This window comes from Amblyomma maculatum, chromosome 6 (genome assembly GCF_055883805.1).
Source record: "Amblyomma maculatum isolate TAMU_Amacu chromosome 6, ASM5588380v1, whole genome shotgun sequence".
Lineage (NCBI taxonomy): Eukaryota > Metazoa > Arthropoda > Arachnida > Ixodida > Ixodidae > Amblyomma > Amblyomma maculatum.
The window spans coordinates 141,099,557-141,122,933 of record NC_139349.1 but is presented as its reverse complement, the minus strand read 5'-3'; the positions used below and the strand labels follow the sequence as shown (position 1 = coordinate 141,122,933).

General features: G+C 46.3%; 1 protein-coding gene across 3 annotated transcripts in view; it reads left to right on the top strand.

The window, feature by feature from the left end:
* Positions 1-23,377, top strand: part of LOC146186902 (E3 ubiquitin-protein ligase MARCHF11-like) — a 53,312-nt gene that overhangs the window by 12,309 nt on the left and 17,626 nt on the right. Inside the window, exon 1 of one of the 3 annotated variants that reach the window (XM_084607489.1) lies at positions 15,737-16,329. The exons of the other annotated variants lie outside the window; for them this stretch is intronic. The gene's annotated coding sequence lies outside the window, so the exon portion shown is untranslated. Of the gene's footprint in view, positions 1-15,736; positions 16,330-23,377 lie in introns of those variants that run through there. 3 annotated transcript variants of the gene reach the window in all.

Genomic DNA, 23,377 nt, shown 5'->3' with positions numbered 1-23,377 from the left:
AAATATATTAAAATAAGATTTGTACCAATACAATCCAAAGAACATAAATCCTGAAATTACTTAGCCACTGCTTAAAAATAGCCATGAGGATATCTCCAAGTAGTGACTGTGCGAATGCTACGGCAGCGGAAAGTAGCTGACGACTAATGAATTAAAATAGATTTTCAAAAAACTTCAACCTGTATTTGTTTCCCAAGTTCTGGATTTTTTTTTAATCTCCCTTGTCGACCTATATATGCCGACGGCACGAGCCGTTCGGCCATGATGAGATGTAGGTTTCTTTCGGTTCGGCGGAGGTCCGATAAGAGGTCCTCCCAAATTCTATCTAACGCTCCCGTTTCTTCATCCATCCATGTACTACTTTCTTTGCATTGGCCGTTCTTCTCAGCTGCCATATTTTCCCGGCGCGTTCACTGCAAAGGTTTTTACTGCACACTGAAAAGACTGCACGGCAATTCCAGGCATAAAAGATCTCCCGGAAAGCTTTCTGCGAGCAATAATGCAGAGTATACGTGTGGAAAAACACATACCGGCGATGAAACACGATGACGGCAACGATCCCATGGTGAACGAAGGTTACAGGGCGCAGGAGGATTTCGCAACGCAAACTATACTGCAAACACAGGTAGAACACAGGCCAGCAACAAACAACCACTACCACCACAAGAAACTCTATGACCACCACTGCTGCCTAGCTGCAAATGGCGTCGCCGCAGTGGCGCGAAAGCCGCGGTGGCTGCAACGCGACACGACACGTTCGCCGGGTACACTATCCGGCAGCCGGTATCCCCTCAACGACAGCCATATTGAATGAGTGCCGCCCCCTATAGGAGGTGACAGTTGCGAATAGCTCCGCTCTGCACTTCCCTTTGCTATCCTCTACCCATGATTTGCTTTCCCGCCGGCTGCAGCTCGGGTGCTTCAGATTTTAGATAGCAGTTGAAGCGGCCGGCAGCACTCTTTTCCGTCCTTTTGTTTAAATAACCACCACCCACACAACCTATAATAGGCAATTGTGCTTCCACTGTCGTCCTTGTCGATTCGAGGGGTGCGTCGGAGCACAATTATTCATTACAGTTCACATTTGAATGGGCCAGGGAGCCCCTGCCTTTCGCAGTGGTGCACATCTGTTGTGAGTCAAAGTATAGTATATAAGGGCCACAAATATTTTCCATCATGTCGCACCTTACCATTTTTGGTATCTACTTGAGCTATCGTGAATGTATGTCGACCATTTATTATCAACTCGTTCAAGCTTCCACTCTATCAAGAACAGTGAACAAAAACAAAACCAGGTGACGATCAACGTACTTTTCATTTACGTTACGCACATTCGGTCATTGCCGAATCGAGCTGCGGCGGTGTGCGTCGCCGCTCAAGTTCAGCCATGGTAAGGCAAGCTAGCACCCCGTAGTCCTGCTATCCGCTGTAGTCAAGCTAAGAACATGTGAACGCTTTCCCCTGCGCACGGCGGGGAGAAGAATGTGGCTTTGAAAACCCACCCTCGAACAAAAGAAAGCTTCTCTACAAAGCCAAGGTTGGGTCGCTCGGCCAACTGGTGGCAAGGCCGGTAGGCACTTTCTCAGTCCTCAATCAGTGGTGTAGCCTGGTGGTAGAATTTGAACTAATACCAAGGCTACCGTGGGACCACACACCACTTTGGCCCACGCTTCCCATAGACGGCACCTCCGGCCTGACCCGACCGGGGGAAGTCGCGGCAGTCGCCCTTTCCTACCCTCCCTTACATATTTCGCTTTCCTATCTTATATCTTGGAATAGTCCTGTCTCCTCTTCCTTTCCTGCTTTTCCCATTTTTCCTGGCAGCTAGGGTTAACGCTGTGTTAAGCCATATTTGGTTATAGTAGGGGTGTACGACTGGGGTGGGCAGGCCTGCCTTGCACGTTAATGTCCCGTCCCCTCGTTGGGCTCCGTGGTGGGCGGCCACCACCCTGACCGAACAACGAACTTACCTTTATGGCTTCCAAATCCTCTAAACCTGATCGCCCCGACAAACGGAGGCGGACCGAAATTGCAGCAGACTTCCTCGGAAAACGAAAGAAAAGCTATGCTAAGTACTGTTTCATTCACTCCGAACTTGAAGAAAAACCAGCCCGAATATTGTCCCCATTCTTAGTACCAAAATGTTTAACAAATGCCTTAGTCCCAAAGTATAAAGTGTCTAAAACAGCAAATGGAGACTTGCTTCTAGAGCTATGCCAGGAAGATCAACAAGGGAAACTGGCCAACATCCAATCTCTTGGGGATGTCCCGGTGACCGTGACCCCACATAGATCCCTAAACACCATTCGAGGAGTAATATCTGATTCTGAGTTCCTTGAAATAACTGAAGAAATGCTAGATGGCCTCACTGACCAAAATGTCGTGAATGTCCATAGAATCAAAATTAGAAAGGACAACAGAGAAATCGTAACAAAGCATCTGATCTTGACCTTCAATTCCAGCTCACTGCCAAAGACAATTGAAGTAGGATACCTTAAAGTCGAGGTTCTTCCGTACATACCGAATCCCCGAAGATGCTTCAACTGCAGAAATATGGTCATGTATCACAAAGCTGTCGTGGACAGAAAACTTGTACTTAATGTGCTTCTAAAGAACACCTTGCGGAAGAATGTGATGCCCCAGTACCACACTGCGCCAACTGTGAAGGAGAACATCCATCATATTCACGATCTTGTCCAGCTTGGAAGAAAAAAAAATTATCACGATAAAGACCAAAGAAAACATATCGTTCACGGAGGCAAGAAAACGGCTAGAAAAAAAAACAATCCATTGATCTTCACCGCTAAGACACACTTCGCGGAAATGGCGCGCAGAGGCGGAGCGCCAGACCGTAACCTGGCACCTACCAAGGCGTCTTCGGACCCTATGGAAGGGTCATCCATGCCGCCCTGGCAGATGCAGCCAAGGCTCCTCTGCCAGCTCCGAAAGAGGGCCTGGCAACCTCTGAGCCGGGAATCCACAAGGTTTCCCAATCCAGAGGGTGGCCGCTAGCTAGTTCGTCCGGGGAATTGCCGCGGGCCTCCAGCGCCTCCAGTGAGGCGATGGCGTCATCATCAACACGGTTGTTTTGCAGGGAGGCGGAACTCATTCGAAAAAAGGGAAAACCGAGGGTGACTCCTCCCGAACCTAAATAACTTTTATCCCCCAACACATCAAAATATGGCCTATATAGTACAATGGAATTCTAGGGGTTTACTCCGAAATTGTACAGACATCACAGATATACTTACATTAATGGCACCTACAGCTTTGTGCCGCCAAGAGACAAACATTGATCCAAAGAACACAAATATCCTTAGGAAATATAAAACCTTCCGAAGAGACCGAGAACAGGCAAACAGACTCTCAGGGGGCGTTGCGATCATAGCACAAAGCGACGTCCCTGCCACAGAAGTACCACTGAAGACTAAGTTTGAAGCAGTGGCAGTTAACATAATCAGCCACAAAACAATACCAATATGTTCTATATACTTACCACCACACCTAACCTTTACAGTAAATGACCTAGGAGAACTCATTCAACAGTTACCGGATCCATTCGTGGTAGTTGGGGATTTTAACGGGCACTCTTCCTTTTGGGGGAGTGAACGAACCGACTCGAGAGGGCAAATTATAGATTTTATTTTGTCTAATAACATATGTCTATTGAACATTGAAAATCCGATATATTGCTGCCCCAGCTCAGGCAACATGAGCTGCCTTAATTTAGCTATTTCATCATCATCCATTAATGATTTTAACAGGGATCTTTTAGTTGACCTTAGGGGGAGTGACCATTTACCCGCTATTTTAAAACTATCATCCTCTACCCCATCATCCAATCACGGCCACCGCGTTGGAAGCTTCACCTCGCTGAATGGTCAGTTTTTAAATCAAATACCACATTAGAAAAACAGTACGCTGAAGAATTAACTACAGACGAAATAAATGAAAGGTTCTCCACATGCATAATATCAGCAGCCTTATTAGCAATCCCGCAAACATCTGAATATGCAAGGAGAAAGCACAAAATATGGTGGACGGAGGAGTGCAAAGCAGAAAAAAAAGAAACAGAAGAAAGCTTGGGGCATCCTCCGTCGATACCCCACTGCAGAGAACTTGATAACCTTTAAAAAGGCAAAAGCTAGAGCGTGATGCGTTTGGCGAAATGCCGAGAAAGCCTCTTGGCATAATTATGTATTAGTCAATAATATCTCAATCCCTGAAAAGAGAATGCGGGAACAGGTTCTAAAGTTCACCTGTGATTGTACCCTATTTACTCTTCCAATGTTGACGACCCCTGGAACACAAACAACACTTGAAGATCAGGCGAACATTTCTCTAAAGTTGCGAGCTCTTCAAACTATACAGACACATTTCAAAAACACAAGGTAATAACAGAGCAACAAAACTTTCCATTTCGTACAGGCACAAATGAAGAATATAACAGGCCAATCACATTACAAGAACTAAAGACAGTTTTATCCCGCGGTAAAAGAACAGCACCAGGCCCAGACAACATACACTATGCTATGTTTGCACACCTCTTTGAAGCTGCCATAGAGGCCCTGCTGAAATTTTTGAATAAAATTTGGGACACTGGAATAATACCTTGGGCGTGGAAAAAAGCAGTAATAGTACCGTTTTTAAAACTAGGAAACCCCCTACAAAACCTGCCAGTTACAGACCAGTACCCTTGACCAGCTGTGTCGCAAAAGCGTTTGAAACTATAATAAAAACCGACTCACTTTCGTTCTCCAGTCCCGGAAACTACTAAATCAGTGCGGGTTTAACGAGTCATCTGCTACAACTGATAACCTCGTCCGCCTTGAAAACACAGTCAGGGAAGCGTTCATCCACAAACAGCATTGTATCGGGGTCTTCTTCGTCCTGGAGAAGGCCTACGATACAACGTGGAGGTTTGGCATCCTGCGTGACCTAGCCGAACTAGGTGTCCATTGCAGAATGCTAAGCTGCTTCAGTGACTTCATTACCAACCGTAAATTCACAGTCCGCTTAGGCTCAACTTTTTCAACTAACTTTGTGGTGCTTAAGACACAGAAATGGGGAACACCGTTTTCCTACACACTCTTCATAATTAAGATAAATTCCTTAGCAAAAGTGATCCCAAAGTTCATAATGTACTCTCTTTATGTAGACGATGTCCAAATAGCATACACGTCCTCCAACTTGTCAGTCTGCGAGATGCAAATACAAATCACTATCACGTTGTTGTCCGCGTGGGCAGACAACAACGAATTTGTTCTCTCCACAAACAAAAAACGGTAGATGTTTTATTCTCGTTCAAACGAAGATTGCAAAGCCACCCTACACTTCACCTGAACCAGAATCCATTGCCCGTTAAACAAGAACATAAATATTTAGGTGTCGCCGTTGACAAAAAAACTAGCCTTTCTTCCACACAGAAACAACTTAAAAAAAAAAGCATCCCAAGCCCTCAATGTGATGAAATTACTAAGAAAACGCTGGGTGTCCGATGTCATGTCTTTTACATATTTACCGTTCTCTAACACGCTCTAAGTTAGACTATGGCTCAATATTATACGGCTCGGCCAGGCGATCCTACTTAAAACGGCTAGCCTACTTCGTAATCTTGGTTTACGTTTATCATTCGGTGCTTGTAGAACTTCTCCAGTAGCTAGCCTCTACGTGGAAACTAATGAACCTGCTTTAAAAGATCGAAGAACTGCGCTTACTTGTACATACGTCCTCAAAATTCGTTTTATGCCTTAACATCTCTGTCACTCTATTGTCACAAAATGGCGTTCCCGAATACTCTTCAACAACAAGCCGCAAGCAATTAAGCCTTTGCTCTTGCGCTTCGAAGAAAAATGCCGAGAGCTGGACATATTGAATAAAACTGAATGTATTGCACCAAGACACGAACCACTTTCAAAAAATGCACACTCCAAATGAGCACATATTGCAGGCGTTCCTGGTCCTAAAAGAAAATATACGAATTACATTGCATTTTACACAGATGGTTCAAAAACAAGTAACTGTGTTCAAAGTGCAGTAGTACAAGATGAAACAGAAGCAATAACAAGGCTACCTCCTTATACATCAGTTTTCACTGCAGAGTGCTATGCTGTTTGTACTGCTGTAAAAAAAATAAGGAATGAAAACATTAAAAATTGCATCATTTACTCAGACTCTTTAGGTGTCCTTACTGCATTAAACTCTAAAACTGCTGTTGAAGCACTTATTGGCAACATAATACACACAATAGTACAGACAGCGTCCCAAAAACATGATATACCATTCTGCTGGGTCCCCAGTCATGTCGGGATTAAGGGTAATGAGAAGGCAGACGCATGTGCTGCACAAGCAAGATCCAGAGAAATGAAACGTGAGAACATACCACACAGGGGTTGTATAAAGTTGGTACACAGGAAACTAAGAGCTAGATGGCAAGCTGATTGGGAAAATGAAGGAAGAAGAAACTAAATTCTGTAAAGCCCTTTTTATGGGAATGAAAATCGTGCCGATATCAGGAACGTTTTATTGAGGTTATTTTATGCCGTCTAGGCATAGGACACACACACGTCACTCATAATTTTCTCTTCACAAATAAAGACAAACCAGTGTGTGAATTGTGCGGAGATGAGCTCACAGTCAATCACATTTTAATCTCATGCATGCAACTTGAGAATCTCACGAAAAAATATTTTACGGTTTTATAATGAACACATTCTATTTCATCCTGCATTGCTTTTAGGGGAACAAGCATTTGTCGATTTCTGTCTAGTTTGTACATTTCTTAAGGAAGCCAATGTTTTAAATCGAATATAGAACCATAACACTTAAGCACTTCACATGACAAATCATCTAACCTTGTGTTTGGCGCAATATAGCCATAGCTGCTCTTGCGCCATAAAACCTCATATAACTAACTAGCTAGCCACGAACTGCTGCACAATAATTGCATGCAGTGCTAGCATCTTCTAGGCCTTTGGAATGGATGAATTGTAATGGCCCCGCCTCCCGCAGCTCGCCTAAAAAAAAGACGTGGCCAGATTCACCAGCTTTCTGTTATTGTAGGGGAGAGGGGTATGTTCACAGATGTCTTACGTGTCTCCGCATGCGCTAGACAAGACCAGCCCTACACTCTACTGTTGGGAAGATTGCACGAATTCTTGGCAACGCGTCCCGTCAGTGTACTTTGCCTGACGTCCGCAAGAGGAGGGCGCTATTGGAAAAAGGACGCGGTGGTCGCGAGACTCGATTCGTCACGGAGGGGGAGACCCAAACAATACACCAGCCATTGTTCAGATATCCTCCTCCATGACGAATCCATCGCAAGACATTCCATTGTGTCCAGACTCACGCCGACCGCGTTTATATGCTTTCTGCAGCGTGGTCAAGCCGAGTCAAACCACCCCTGCACCGGAATTCGACTTGACCACTCGACCCGACTCGCCAGTGTTTACGTTCCTCGCTCGATGGAAAGGAAACGGCAGAGTGAAAACGTTGAGGAAACATCATATCTTCTCGTAAATACCCCTTGATTAAGGTAAAGCCCTTTGATAATTTGAAAGTTACCGTATTGCAAAAGCCAGCGTCTCCCAGTGTCTTCCAGTGCGAAACCAGTAAGATTTTCGCACTAGTTTTGCACTGGATCAGCTGGTCACGCTGGAGGCCTGCAATATTGAATGGAGCAGTAAAGGGAAGATACTGGTTGCACTGGTACGATGGGATAAAAACGCTGGGACTAGCTTTTTGACGCTGGGTGTGTCGCTGGCATCCGCGATGCACTGGGAGAAGCTCTGTACGTGCGCTGGAGCCGCACTGGTCCCAGTGCCCCAGTATAGCCGGTGCGGCCTGCGGCGTCAGCCGGAGTAGCATCCCTCAGGGGCCAACATGGCAACAGCGTACTCGCAATCGACCATCGTGGCGAATGTGAAAAATATGGCTCAAGCAAGCGCTTTTTGCTGCGAAGTCGTCGCGCGCATTGGTGGTAGTTTCTTTTGGTGGTAGTTTCTTTTGGTGGTAGTGGTGGTTTGTTGCTGGCCTGTGTTCTACCTTTGTTTGCAGCATAATTTGCGTCGTGCGAAGTGCGAGATCCTCCTGCGCTCTGTTCCCTTCTTCATTCACCTTAGGATCGTTGCCGTTATCGTGTTTCATCGCCGGTATGTGTTTTTCCAAATGTATACTATTTGCATTATTGCCCGCAGAAAGCTTTCCGGGAAATCTTTTATGCCATGAATTGCCGTGCAGTCTTTGCAGTGGACAGTGACAATCTTTGCAGTGAACGCGCCGGGAAAATATGGCAGCTGAGGGAACGAGGTGCAGCGGTGGCGTAGCGGTAGAACATCCGCCTCGCATGCAAGAGGACCGGGGTTCAAATCCCGGTGCCGCGCAATTCTCCACCGGATGAAAAAAAAAATCCGCGTGTTGATGGAATTGCATATACAGGTTTGGGGTGCGACCTGATGCCAGTGAACACCTCCAGCAACGCACTCCCTCACCATAACAGGAGTTGGCCCCCCTGGTGCAGTAATTGGCCGCAACCTCCTATGATAAGCTCCATAAAACCCCGGCCCTCAGTCTCCAGCGGCTGCGGAACAACTGACCACGGCGGCGGTCAGACCTGTGACGCAGCAGGGGGTGCTAAGAAAGCCTGGCTTCGCTAGACAGGCCGCCATTGGAAACTGACCCTGGCAACGGTTAACTCTAGAACCGTAGCTTAGTTTAGCAGTGCTGTTAGAGGAACTAGAGGGTATGAAATGGGATCTCATAGGGATTAGTGAGGTTAGGAGGCCGAATGAGGCATATAGTCTACTGAAGGATGGGCATGTACTGTGTTATCGAGGTTTACCGGAGAGGCGAGAACTAAGAGTAGGTTTCGTTGTCAATAAGTATATAGCGGGTAATATAGAAGAATTCTATAGTATTAATGAGACGGTGGCAGGCATCGTAATTAGGCTTAATAAGCGGTATAAACGGAAGGTTGTACAGGTCTATGCACCTACATGTAGCTATGATGACCAGGCTGTTAAAAGCCAATGCGAAAAGCAAAGACGCGGTATACTGTACTAATGGGGGACGTCAACGCCAAGGTAGGGAAAAAGCAGGCAGGAGACCACGCAGTACGTGACTATGGCATTGGTTCTAGGAATAGCAGGTGGGACTTACTAGTTGAGTTTTCAGAGCGCAATAACTTACGAATCATGAATACCTTCTTCAGCAAACGGAAGAACTGGAAATGGACATGGAAAAGCCCTAACGGAGAGACTAAAAATGAAATCGACTTCATAATGTGTTCAGCCCCCGCCATTATGCAAGATGTAGAGGTAATCGGGAAAGTGCGATGCAGTGACCACAGGATGGTGAGGTCCCGAATTAGCCTAAATCTGAAGAAGCAACGCAACAGATTAGTAAGAAACAAACCCATCAACGAAGTAGCGGTGAGGGGGAGGGCAGAAGAGTTCAGGATCTCGCTACAGAATAGGTTTTCAGCTCTAACTGAGGATGGCGACATTACCCTATAGGCAAGGAACAATAATTTCAGAGATATCATTACTGAGTGCGCGGTAGAAGTAGGCGGTAGGATAGTTAGAGAGGATACCGGCAAGCTGTCTAAGGAGACGAAAGATTTGATTGAAACGTCAGAGTATGAAAGCTTCCAATCCAAAAGACCAGATCCAATTGGCCGAGATATCAAAGCTAATCAATAAGCGCAAGGTGGCCGATATAAGGATCATAACATGGAGAAAATTGAGCATGCTGTAAAGAACGGGGGAAGCCTTAAAGTGGTAAAGAAGAAATTGGACATAGGCAAACACCAGATGTATACGATAAGGGACAAGGCGGGCAACGTCATCACTAATATGGAAAAGATAGTCAAAGTAGCCGAGGAGTTCTATACAGATCTCTACAGTAGCCGAAGTAGTCAGGACCGTAATGAGATTGGCGGTAGCGAAAAACAGTAAGACATTCACCAGTGACGAAGGACGAGGTCAAGAAAGCACTAGAAACTATGAAAAGGGGGAAATCAGCTGGAGAGGATCAGATAAATACAGATTTGCTGAAGGACGGGGGGGATATCGTGCTAGAAAAACTGGCCACCCTGTATACGCAGTGCCTGGTGTCATCGACGGTACCGGAACCATGTAAGAATGCAAACATTATCCTCATTCACAAGAAAGGGGACTCTAAGGACCTTAAAAATTACAGACCAATCAGCTTTCTGTCTGTTACGTATAAGGTATTTACAAAGGTAATCGGTAATAGAATCAGGACAACCTTAGACTGCAATCAAGCAAAGGATCAAGCAGGGTTTCGGAAACGGTACTCTACTATCGATCATATCCATACCATCAATCAGGTGTTAGAAAAATGCTCGGAATATAACCAGCCCTTATACATAGCATTCATTGATTACGAAAAAGCATTTGACTCAGTTGAAACCTCGGCGGTGATGCAGGCATTGCGAAATCATGGGGTAGACGAGCCGTACGTGATGTGCTGAAAGATATATATAGTGGCTGCACAGCAACCATAGTTCTGCATAAAGAAAGTAACAAAATTCCCATAAAGAAAGGTGTTAGGCAAGGAGACACAATCTCCCCAGTACTATTCACAGCTTGTTTAGAGGAAGTATTCAGAGACTTGGAATGGGAGCAGTTAGGGATAAGGGGAAATTGCCTTGCTAAGCAACTCGGGGGATGAACTGCAAATAATGATTGATGACCTAGACAGGAAAAGTAGACCGGTAGGCTTGAAAATCAATATGCAGAAGACTAAGGTAATGTTCAACAGCCTCGGGAAGGAACAGCAGTTTACATTAGGTAGCGAAATACTGGAAGAAGTAGGCGAATATGTCTACTTAGGACAGGTAGTAACCGCAGATCCGGACCACGAAAAGAAAATAACAAGAAGAATACGATTAGGATGGAGCGCATTTGGCAAGCACTCACAGATTATGACTAGCAGCTTACCGGTATCGCTCAAGAGGAAAGTATACAACAGTTGCATCTTGCCTGTACTCACCTATGGGGCTGAAACGTGGAGGCTAACCAAGAGAGTTCTACTTAAGTTCAGGACAACCCAGAGGGCTATGGAACGAAAAATGGTAGGGGTAACATTGAGAGATAGAAAGCGTGCAGAATGGGTCAGAGAAATAACTCAAGTTACCGACATTCTAGTAGAGATTAAGAAGAAATGGACATGGGCAGGACATGTAGTGCGAAGAAAGGATAACCGCTGGTCGCTGAGGGTAACAAACTGGATTCCAAGGGAAGGAAAGCGCAGCAGGGGGCAGCAGAAAGTTGGGTGGGCGGATGAGATTAAGAAGTTCGCAGCGGTCAAGTGGATGCAGCTAGCACAGAACCGGGTTAAGTGGAGAAATATGGGAGAGGCCTTCGCCCTGCAGTGGGTATAATCAGGCTGATGATGATGATGATGATGAGGAGAACGGCCAATGCAAAGAAAGGACCACATGGAGGGATGAAGAAACGCGGGCGTTAAATAGAATTTGGGAGGACCTCTTACCGGACCTCCGCCGAACCAAAAGAAACCTACACCTCATCTTGGCCGAACGGCTTCCTGCCGTCGGCATATATAGGTCGACAAGGAAGATTAAAAAAAATCCAGAACTTGGGAAACAAATACAGGTTGAAGTTTTCTGAAAATGTATTTTTTTAATTCATTAGTCGTCAGCTACTTTCCGCTGCCGTAGCATTCGCACAGTCACTACTCGGAGACATTCTCATGGCTATTTTCAAGCAGTGGTTAAGTAATTTCAGGATTTATGTTCTTTCGAGTGTATTGTTACAAATCTTATTTTAAATTATTTCTGGCTGCTGACAAGGACTGGTAATCGGATGGGGTCTGGGGGCATGTCCTAGAAGTTTTACTGGGAAATCCACAGATTTCTCGAATCGCTGCCAGCAAATGATCCCAGCCTCATGGAGGAATCTATCCCTCCCTCGGATACCAACGCCTCCCCCGAAGAGGTACTTATCCATCAATTTATAGCAGCTGATGCAAGTCCATTACCTGATTCGCATTGGTATCCCGTTGATATAAACAATATGGATGAAAAATAAACCGAGAAAAGAAAAATTAGTGCAGATTACTTTCATATTTACAATAGCGTTTTTTTGAGGCTTTCTCTCTCTGGCATATCTGTTCGCACGACAATTGCACATTTTGCTGTTCTCTGATTTTCAACAGCATGGTTCACGGTGGGGTGCAACTTGCCGAGGACTCATGCGACGACCCTCGAAAGGTAGGCGACTCCCACCAAGAACAAGCACCCACCACTCCTACCGTAGAATCAAGTGTACAACTCGGCCTGGAGCCTGGTGTGGAACCTGCAGCTTCGTGCACATCACCAGGATGTGCTGCAGCAAAGAAGTGGCTGGCTATGCCATCTAAGCTGTTATTCCAGTTTTTAGATGGACAGCGGCAGCTCCTCTGTTCATTAGAGCAGCGGAGGACTGCATCCCAACAATTATAGAGGGAGCATTTAGATATCATGAGACGCAATGAGGAACGCGACGACAAATTCTTTGACATGAAGCAGATGCTCAAGTGAAATGTTGTTGTTTTTTTTTCACAAGTGCTGAAAGCTAATTGAAAGTAAAACGTTTCACACATGTATTCTTTGAAATGCTTTTTTCTTCTTGTCACAACAAACTAGTGCTTTATTGATTACAACCATGCATACAATTGCACTTCCTTGATTTATGACACTGGCACACTGCAGTTAAAACAGGTCTGCTTAGGTCAGGGTGCACGCTGTTTCTTGATTAAGTACCTGGCTAATGCATCCCTTACCTCATGCCCCCTCCCACTACACACTTCATTGCTGTGGGATGGCTGTCCGTACATGTCAAGTGCATGTCGTTCTTGCTCCCAATGTGGCTCCACATTGTCACTGAATTCCTCGCGTATATTGCGCAGAACACTTTTGATTTCTTTATGCGGCATTCCATCCTTTTCATTACATACCGAAATCGTGCCTTCAGTCGGCCAAAAGCATTTTCAACAACTCTTCTGGTCTTCGAGAGGTTATAATTGTGAACTGCCTCTTGAGAGCCGCTTGCAGCATTTGGGAATGGCTTCTGCAAGTTGGAAGTCAGCGGAAAGGCTTGATCGCAGAGGATCACAGGGGGTATATCGCTGCCCTCTATCAACGCCGCAGGAGAGCGGAAAGTGTCTCCTTCGACGAGTTCATGAAGTCTTGATCTTCCGTACATGCTGGCGTCGTGACACCTCCCTCGGGAGCCCACATTTATGCATCCAAATCGATACCGGTGATCAACTAGGGCAAGGAGTATGACGTTGTACCTGTTCAGAGAAACTATTGAGTCTATTTACATGTGGGCAATGACAATAAGCAGCTAGTTGCAATGAGAATGGCTGGGAAAGGAGCTAAGGTTGCGAAAAAAATGCAGCTGAACTGAACACTAGTCCTACATGGCACGAATGCATTGGAAGCCCTTATCGGCAGTTAAAGTGCAGTGAACTTTTGTTGACTGCACCTGACTGCCCGTAACTGCTTCTGCTGAATGGAGGAAGGTTTTCAAATTTGACGCAGAATTGCACGCAGCATGACTCAGGGGTGCTTACCATAGTTCAGAGCAATAAAGCCACCGTAAGCGATGCATGCGAAGCTGCAGTGAAATGTTTACTGCAACACGACCATATATAAGCAGCACACCCCCTACCCCCCCTCCCTTTTTTTTACGGTAGAAAGCCGCAATGTGCTTGTTCCCGAATACTGACTCAAATCAGTCTTGGGAGAACTTTATACGGTATGCCCACATTCACATATTGCCACTGCCTCGAAAAATTGAAAACAAAAAAAAAACATTCGTTTTAACATGCATGTTTGCCCCTGAGATTGCATCGTGAGGGTTCTCTTTATTGAGAACCCATCGTTTAACTAAACAAAAAAAAGTGAAAGAAGACACCTACCAGCCCTTGTAGTTGTAATAATCTGTGGCGTGGTCCTTAGGAGGCGAGCAGGAAAGTGGCACCCGTCAAGGGCACCGACAGCTTGCGGGAAACCAGTGAATGCGAAAACTTCCCGCATATGAGCGACCATCTCCTTGGGGTGAACCATTCGCAGCCACTGGGCTTTCAGCAGGTCGATCACGGCAACACAGAACTGCTTGTGCAGTACACTTACAGTAGAAGGCCCGATTCCAAACAGGTTCGCGATGTTTCTGTCCTCAGGGCTTGAGCACAAGCGGTAAGGCCCCACTGCAATGCGCTTCTCGACTGAAATGAGCTCCATCATGCAGGTGGTCTGTCGTTCCAAAACAGGACGGAGTGACTCTACCAGATACCGAAACGTAGTAGGTGTCACACGAAGTGCCTGTTTAACATGAAAATCGCTGAGATTAGGCAGGGTGTCTTCAAACCACCGCTCCTTCTTCACAAAATGCTGCCGTCCACACGGGAGGTACTCGGCCATTACTGCCGCGATGGTGAAGTTGTTCGCCAACAGAAGGTTTTCTATATTCTTTTTAACGGCTTCTGCAGCTTCTACGACCATCTGAAATTGATGTTCCTCGTGCTGCGTCGCGTTCTCGCGTGCTGATACGCTAATATGACATTTTTTCTAGTCCATGCTTGCAGTACCGGACACAGGCTCACTACCGTCGTCTGCCATGCTGTTGTACTTCGTTGTCGGATGGTTGCCGGATTACAGCGGATTCCGGACATGCTACCAATTTGTCTTGACTAGAAACACTACTACCATCTAAAATATTTGTCAGTCATGACCTGATATCAAGCTTTACGTAGTTTTTTTGTGTGTTCTACTACTTTAAAAGCAATATTTGGAACTTTACGCCTGTATGTTCGCATTTCAAAGAAAAAGTATTTTGTTGGGTTGCTAGTTTCGTATCTACGAGGGCACTCAGATTTCTTGTTTAGCACCACGTTGCGTAAAGTGCCCTTCGAACTGCGAAGTGCACTCCCGTAAGTGCACTTTAATTTCCACGCTTGACTGGGGTATAAGAAGTTCAAAGCACCAGCCTGGATCGCTTTTCGAAGTTTTACCGTGGTGACAGATTTCACGCTCTAAAAAACAAACACAGACAGTCATAGGCAGTACTAGATTATGCGCAAAAAGTAAAACACCTTATCGTGTGACTTATAAAGTGTCCGCAGCACAGAACTCGCCTGAAAGCTTTGTTTATCAGTATTCCCCATTCAAACAGTTCTAAGAACAAACCAATCTCTTCATGAACGCTACTTTCGGCATTCTCAATGCTTTTCTGGTAATTTTTCAATACTTTTGTGCACTCCTGGAGCGCAGACTTGGCCCAAAAGCTCGCGCTTCACTCACTGCTGCGGCCGACCGGCGGGCGCCAAGGAGAAAAAGCGTGTCGTGCGCAGCGCTCGCCGTCGCCGCGCGAGGAGAGTTGAGGAGGAAAGCGCGGCGCGGAGAGGTGTCGCTACTTTCAAATCATCAAGGGACTTTAGATTGGATGGATGGACGGACAGACGGACGGACGGATGGATGGATGGATGGACGGATGGATGGATGGGCGGATTGATGGATGGACGGACGGACGGACGGACGGACGGACGGACGGATGGATGGATGGATGGATGGATGGATGGATGGACGGATGGATGGATGGATGGATGGAATAAAGGAGCGTCCCCTTTGAAACGGGGCAGTAGCAGTAGCTATCATGCCCATTTTTCTCCCTATATCTTAATTATTGTTTTAGATTGGTTAACTATACCATCATTCTATTTATTAAATATTTGTTTCTACATAACTAACATTATTTCACCTCTGTGCTTTTAAGCCACCAATCTTCCAGTTGCTTTTACTAGCTTCCACCGCCGGTTTATTCACCTGGCCACTGGCGTTTCTAAAACCCCAGAGCTTCAGAAACAGTGACTGCGCCTGTATCACCTTCCGGATGGATACCATTACATTCGAGTATAATATGGTCACTTGTTTCACTGCAATTAAGACATACAGCACATGTGTCATCTTCATGGTTAAATTTCTTTTTGTAGCTTGTGGGGCTCCGCAGCCCCTTTAAGTGTTTTAAACCGCGCACGCGTCTTTCTATTTGTATTGTGGTTGCACGGGCAGCGCGAGTGCGCATGAGCAAGTAGATAGTCTAGGGAGGCCAGATGTTAGCGGGGGCTGACGAGGGTAGATAAGCACGTCGGAAGCAAGACGCGGGGCCTTTTGTGCCCCGGCGAAGAGGCCGGCACGGAGCAGCAGGCGAGCGTCATGGGCCAGCAGGGTGTGCACGGACGACTGAAAGATCGCTGACACGAAGACGGAAGCAGTGCCTACAGAAACGGCCAAGGCTTATTCGTGTGAGTTGTCATGCGCGGATCAATGTTTCTTGTGCCCTATTGGTCGTTTTATTCGCTCCGCAGTGGGTCTTGTTTCGCCGCGGTAAAGCCCCGACATTCTTCCCGCGTTCCGTTGGTGTTCTATTTTCGCTCGCATGAACAGCCTGTTCTCAGCGCAGTAGCCCCTTATGTTTCTTAGTTTTGCTTCTTTTGTTTATCCGGAATAAACCGGTGTTTTTAAGAGACTGGATTTGTCACTTGTTGGGCAAGACCATGGCTCGCGGACCCGTTATTTTTGAAGGCAAGGCCTTCAAGCTGCATGTTCTAAGGCACCGTGATCTAGCTTCAAAACTTAGGGCATTGCCTCTTTAGTTATCAAAGAAAGCTTCCTTCCTGATCTGCCTTTTCTACTTCGGTATAATTCTTTTCCATAGAATTTATTAGATTTTTACCTTTTGTGTTTTATACATGTTGCTTAACGCTTTTCATTTCTCCGTCCTTTTGACTAGCATACTTACTAGTTAGTTTCCTAGTTCTTTTTCTCTATTGTGAGTCAACGCTTTTTAAGTATAGGTATTTAAATACTTTAGCTGCCCATCTGTTACTGTCCAATTTCCTCAGGCGTTTCTCATATAATATTTTACTCTGAGCTTCCCGTACTTCGAAAGATGCCCAGCCCATATCTCCCTGTACCGCCTAATTTGTGGTTTTGCCGTGGGCATCTAGAGCTAATCGCCCAACGGCTCTCGAAATTTCGACTGTACCTCTGATTTTAGGCACGAAAGCGCATTTCCAAAAGTAAATCCGGGCACCATAATTATTTTCGAAATACCCCTCAAAACCTCATACTTGTATCCCCACAATGCCCTATGCTTCATTATCCCGGCATTTCTTCGCCCGTTGGCCTTAAGTGATTGCCCATGCTTTCCAATTTATGCCAATCCTTCGATCACCCCTACCCCCAGATATTTATATTCTGCTACTCTGGGTATTTCATGGCCTTGTATTTTAAAACTCTGATCAGTTGAGCCCTTGAAAATCATCAGACCCGACCTAACTGAACAAAAACTGAAGCCTAGAGCGTCGTCCCCTTCGTCTCCACAATACTTAACTAGAGTTTGCAATTCTTCCAGACTCTCTGCTAGCAGCACAATATCGTCGGCATACATCTAACCGCGGAGGCGCTGCTCTACCGCCTTTCCACCTAATCTATATGACAGGGTAAAACCTAGGTTACTTTCTTGTATCCTCCGTTCAAGGTTTATCATATAAAGCATGAACAGCAGCGGTGATAGAGGACAGCCTTGTCTTAGTCCTTTGCATACTTTGACATCTTCCGTACTTCTTATCCCTTCCCATGTAATTTCCACTTTGTTATCCCGGTATATTTCCTGTGGGAACTCTATTATCTCATAACCGATACCGTCTTCTTTTAATATGTTCCACAGGAATTCCCTGTTTAAGTTGTCGTACGCGCCGTTTGTCCAGGAAGGCCAAATACAAAGGTCTATTTTTGACTCTAGAAATTTCGATGCATTGGGTAAGCACGAACAGGCTATCATCTAAGCGCCTGCCATTTCTAAAGCCGTTCTGAAGTTCTCAGAGTATCTTTCTACCCATGCTTGCACCTTTAATTTCACCGCCTGCATGGCCAACCTGTACATAACAGATGTTATGTAATCGGCCTGTAGGATTTTATGTACATAGTTTCTCCTTTCCCTTTATAAATCAAATTCAATTAAGAGTGTTTGTAGTGCCAACCTCGTTATTTTTCTGAACTGCGACATTCTTAGTGCACGTAAATTTCATAGATGGCGCTACCTACTACATTTATCGTGCGTGGCTCTGCTATTCTACTATTATTTGTTTTTTGTACACTTGGTAGTCGATAATTGTTACCAGTTGAATAAAGGAACGAAAGTCCGAAACTAACAGAAAAAAACAAGCCATGGAGCATTTTAATCGGGCTTAAAATATTTCATGAATATTTCAGCTCGCGCGCTTCAAGCGAACCACGAAGAAATTAGCTGAAATCATCATGACCGCGCACATTCCTCGAGAGTCGTAGAGCAAAACCGATGCTTATCCTCTGACAGCGAAGTGTGAAATTTTTCCATGCGAAACCTCAGCACCGCCAAAAGCTTGCTACTTGAAATTTAGCATTTTCTTTTAGCCATTTTATAAAAAACGCAAACTTTGATCACAAATAACGTTTACACTGAATGAAGCAGACAGCTGATATTTTCAGGAAAATGCAATTCCTGCAAGGCCTCCAACTGTGCAAAAAATCTCCGCCGCAGAATGCATATCTTGAAAGTTATTGTATATATAGTTTCCTGTTTCAGGAACATTTCAAAGGCGCGTGGCTAATAAACAAAACAACACTATCTAATAAAAATGCTTAAATATGTTCGCTAGCATCAAATCTCAAAACATCTAGAACAATTTTTTTCTATGTGCAAAAGGTTTTGCTCAATGTTGCATTTCCTGGGACAAGTAGAGCTGAAAAGCCGTTTCTTACCTTTGCGTTTTCCTTTACAACTTAAACTTCTTTTCAGCTATTTATAAACCAAATGCACCATTCGAAAGCAGAGAAAATAAGCTTTACAAAGATATTAAAACCACATTTATAAACGAAACGAGTGAGGCACAGCAGACGTATGAATATCACCAAAAAGGTCATCTCTTCTCCACTGGAGTGGGACCGCCATCTTAAGCTCAGTGGGGCCCTTACCCACAGAAGACGGCTGAAGAATACGTTCTTTCATTTCTTGTTTTTAAATAATCACAATTGTGTGCGTAATGACTGGATTTAACTCCCTAATAGTATGCGGGAAACAAAAGTACCGAACATGCCATAGTCGTAATATTTGGCGTAGCAGAAAGTACACTCTGTCATAGTTGACCGGAGGTGTTTGACGAGATTGCAGCAGACAATCAAAGTCTCGCTCCAGAAGAAAGGTGTCACTGCAGCATGCACCCGCGAGGTGCATCTTGCCCTCGATGCTGATACTTCTCAGGGTGCCACCTCCGCGATGCCCAGGGCACCGCGCCGGTTTTTTTTTTAATTTTATTTACAAATACTGCAGAGCCTTCTCGGGTCCATGCAGGAGCGGATACAAAGGAGACAATCCAGGGGAACAAGTTAAGTACAGCCTTTATCGAAAGTTTACAGCACAAAGGGTTTACTTTTAAGCCATATATTATGACTTCTGTAATAATCGTGAAGTCAGCCATTGGAGAGGGTAGGACGAAAGCTTTTCTTGCCCTGAGCAAATATGGAAACCTGGGAATGCATTACTAGACACATAGTATGGCTCAAAAGTAGATCCCCGGGGCTGTAAACGTTTGACAAAGGCTGTGCATATTGTCACGGTGTTGGCGACAGGGGGTATATTAACAGAGCCGGTACAGGTAGAATCACACGGTCCAAGGTTTAGATACGTCCTGCGATTCCGGAGCCGATTCACTTCAACGTCGTCTTTCACTCTGAGCGCCCCCTGGCATTCCTCCCTCCTTAAGCGTAACGCACACAGTTACACGTGCACACAAGCGTACAAAAGCAACCTCCCCCCCCTCAAAAAAAAGTTTGTAGATGTAGTTTGTCAGTCACCGTGCAAAGTACGGCTTCAGTCGCAAGACATGAACTGTCTCTGGACGAGGTAGCCGACGGCCTGTGTGCTCTGATCCATCCGGGAGCACCTCGTAATTGACGTTACTGATGCGTCGCACGATTTTATACGGTCCGAAGTAGCGGCAAATTAGCTTGTCTGAAAGGCCGCGGCGTCGAACAGGAGTCCACACCCACACCTGGTCCCCGGTGTTGTAGGAAGCTTGTCTGTGGCGGAGGTTGTACCGGCGTGAATCCCTGTCCTGTTGCTGGGTGATGTGGACGCGTGCTAATTGGCGTGCTTGCTCAGCATCTTGGGCAAACTGCTCGGCGTCAGAACAAAGTTCGTTTTCGGTATCTGTTTGGTAAGGGAGCATTGCGTCCAGCATCGTCCGAAGCTCCCTGCCGTAAACGAGGCGAAACGGCGTGAAACGTGTAGTCTCTTGGACTGCCGTATTGTATGCGAACGTCACATATGGTACGATCGCATCCCAAGTCTTGTGCTGGGCGTCGACGTACATCGCCAGCATATCCGCGATGGTCTTATTAAGCCTTTCCGTCAGCCCATTGGTCTGCGGATGGTAAGCAGTAGCTTTTCGATGCGCCGTACCACTGAGATGAAAGACTTCGGCCATCATTTTTGAAGTAAAGGCAGTCCCTCTATCAGTAATAATACAGGTAGGAGCACCGTGCCGTAGTATGATCTGGTGTACAAAGAAATGGGCAACTTCAGACGCTGTACCACTAGGTAACGCTTTGGTCTCGGCATAGCGAGTCAGATAGTCTGTGGCGATGATTATCCAACGGTTGCCACCAGAGGACCGAGGGAAAGGACCGAGAAGGTCCATGCCGACTTGATCAAATGGTGCTCGTGGTGGTATTATGGGCATGAGGAGGCCCGCAGGCTTTGATTGCGGAACCTTCCGACGCTGACATTGCCGACAGCTCTTGACATAGCGCTTAACAACAGTGGCAAGGTTGGGCCAGTAGAATGTCTGTCGTATCCTAGCAAGTGTGCGAGAATAGCCCAAGTGGCCAGATGTTGGTTCATCGTGGCACGCGGAAAGGATTTCCTCTCTCAGAGCTGTGGGTACCACGAGGAGGTAGGTTCTTGACTCGGATCTAGAGTTCTGCTTATAAAGCACACCACCTCTCAGGCAGAAAGTTGAGAGGCTCCGAGAAAAGCACTTAGGTATGGTGGCTGGCTGACCTTCTAAATAATCAATCAGTGCTCATAAATCTGGATCTGCACGCTGCTGATGTGACATATCTGAAGCATCAACAGCTCCGAGGAAACTGTCAGCGTCATCCGTGTCTGGTGGAGCGAGCTCGACAGGCGCGCGGGAGAGCGTGTCAGCATCTTCATGCTTAAGTCCGGACTTATAAACAATAGTGAGATCGAACTCCTGTAGGCGAAGGCTCCATCGCGCCAGGCGGCCGCATGGGTCACGCAGGTTGGCCAGCCAACACAAAGAATGGTGGTCATTGACAACTTTAAATGGGCGACCATAAAGATAGGGGCGAAATTTCGCAGCAGCCCAAATAATGGCGAGGCATTCCTTTTCAGTAGTTGAATAGTTCGTCTCGGCGCGGGATAAAGTACGGGCGATGACTCGTTCAACACCCTCTTGACGTTGCACGAGAACCGCCCCAAGGCCAATGTTACTGGCGTCGGTGTGTATTTCTGTCTCCCCCTGCTCATCGAAATGGGCCAGAACAGGCGGCGATTGGAGACGGAGACGCAGCTCGGCAAAAGCAGCTTCTTGTTCGTGCGTCCAAACCAAAGGGGTGTCTCCCCGGGTGAGCTGAGTCAGCGGTTCAGCGAGATCAGCGAAGTTATCGATAAAACGCCGGTAGTAACTGCACAAGCCGAGAAATCGGCGAACAGCTTTCTTGTCACGTGGAATCGGAAATTCCGCAACAGCAGCAACCTTGTCAGGGTCGGGCTTCACGCCGGCGGCGCTGACAACATGGCCGAGAAATTTAAGCTCTCGGTAGCCAAAGTGGCATTTCTGTGGCTTAAGTGTCAAGTTAGCGGATCGAAGGGCTTCGAGTACTGACCGCAGGCGCTGAAGATGTTGTGCAAATGATTCTGCGAAGACCACCACGTCATCTAGGTAGACTAGACAACACTGCCATTTAAGGCCGGCGAGGACAGTGTCCATCATCCGCTGAAATGTGGCCGGCGTGGAACACAGGCCGAAAGGTAGAACTTTAAATTCGTAAAGGCCGTCGGGTGTGACGAAGGCCGTCTTCTCACGATCTCGCTCATCGACCTCAATCTGCCAGTAGCCACTTTTTAGATCGATGGACGAAAAATACTTTGCACGCCGAAGAAGGTCGAGAGAGTCGTCAATCCGCGGCAAGGGGTAGACATCATTCTTGGTTACGGCGTTCAGTTTGCGGTAATCGACGCAAAAACGTAACGTGCCGTCTTTCTTTTTAACTAGAACGACCGGGGAGGACCACGGGCTATTGGAAGGCTGGATAACCTCATCTTCGAGCATTTCCTTAACTTGTGACCTAATAACTTCGCGCTCGGTCGAAGAGACGCGGTAGGGGTGCTGGCGGATTGGGCGCACATTATCGAACGTCACGATCTGGTGCTTGGCGATGGGAGTTTGATTCACTTTTGACGACGATGCAAAACACTCTTTGAATTCGAGTAACAATGAAAACAGCTGGTCGCGCTGGCTGACCGATAGCTCTGAGCTGACATCGAGATTGTCGAGGGATGTGGGCGGTGGCACGGTTTCTGCGGACAAGCACTCGGAGAATCAGATATGCGTTCGGCGAAAGCTACGGAAGTGTCACGAAAAAGGTGCCGATACTCGTGCGAAAAATTTGTAACAAGTACCTTGGAATGACCACGGTGAAGATGTATCAAACTGCGGGCCACGCAGACTCCTTGTGTCAACAGTAACGATACGTTAGTTTCGGCTATTGCGTCACCATCGTTAAGGGCATTGCATTTGACATTAACGAAGGTGCTGGTTCGGGGTGGCAGAGTGACACTGTGCTCATAAACTCGAAGCACATTGAGTGGTCGCTTTGCACCGCTGAGGGTCACTGCTTTTTCAGTAGAAAACGAGACCTTAGAATTCCGGAGGTCAATAATTGCGCCATATTCACGAAGGAAATCTACGCCCAGAATCAGGTCACGCGAACAGCTTTTCAGAACAAGGCAGCTTACCACAAATGTTGATTCTTGAATTTGAACTCTGGCCGTGCACATGCCCAGAGGAGTAATCAGATGACCACCCGCGGTGCGAACGTTTGTGCCAGCCCACGGAGTCAAAACCTTCTTGAGAACTGCGGCAAACTGGCTGCTCAAAATAGAATAATCAGCGCCAGTATCCAACAGAGCCCGAACATGGCGACCATCCAGTACTACGGGTATGTCCAACGAAATCTGCTCGCGAATGTCAGGCTTCTGAGTCTTTGAGTGCTCTGCGTTGG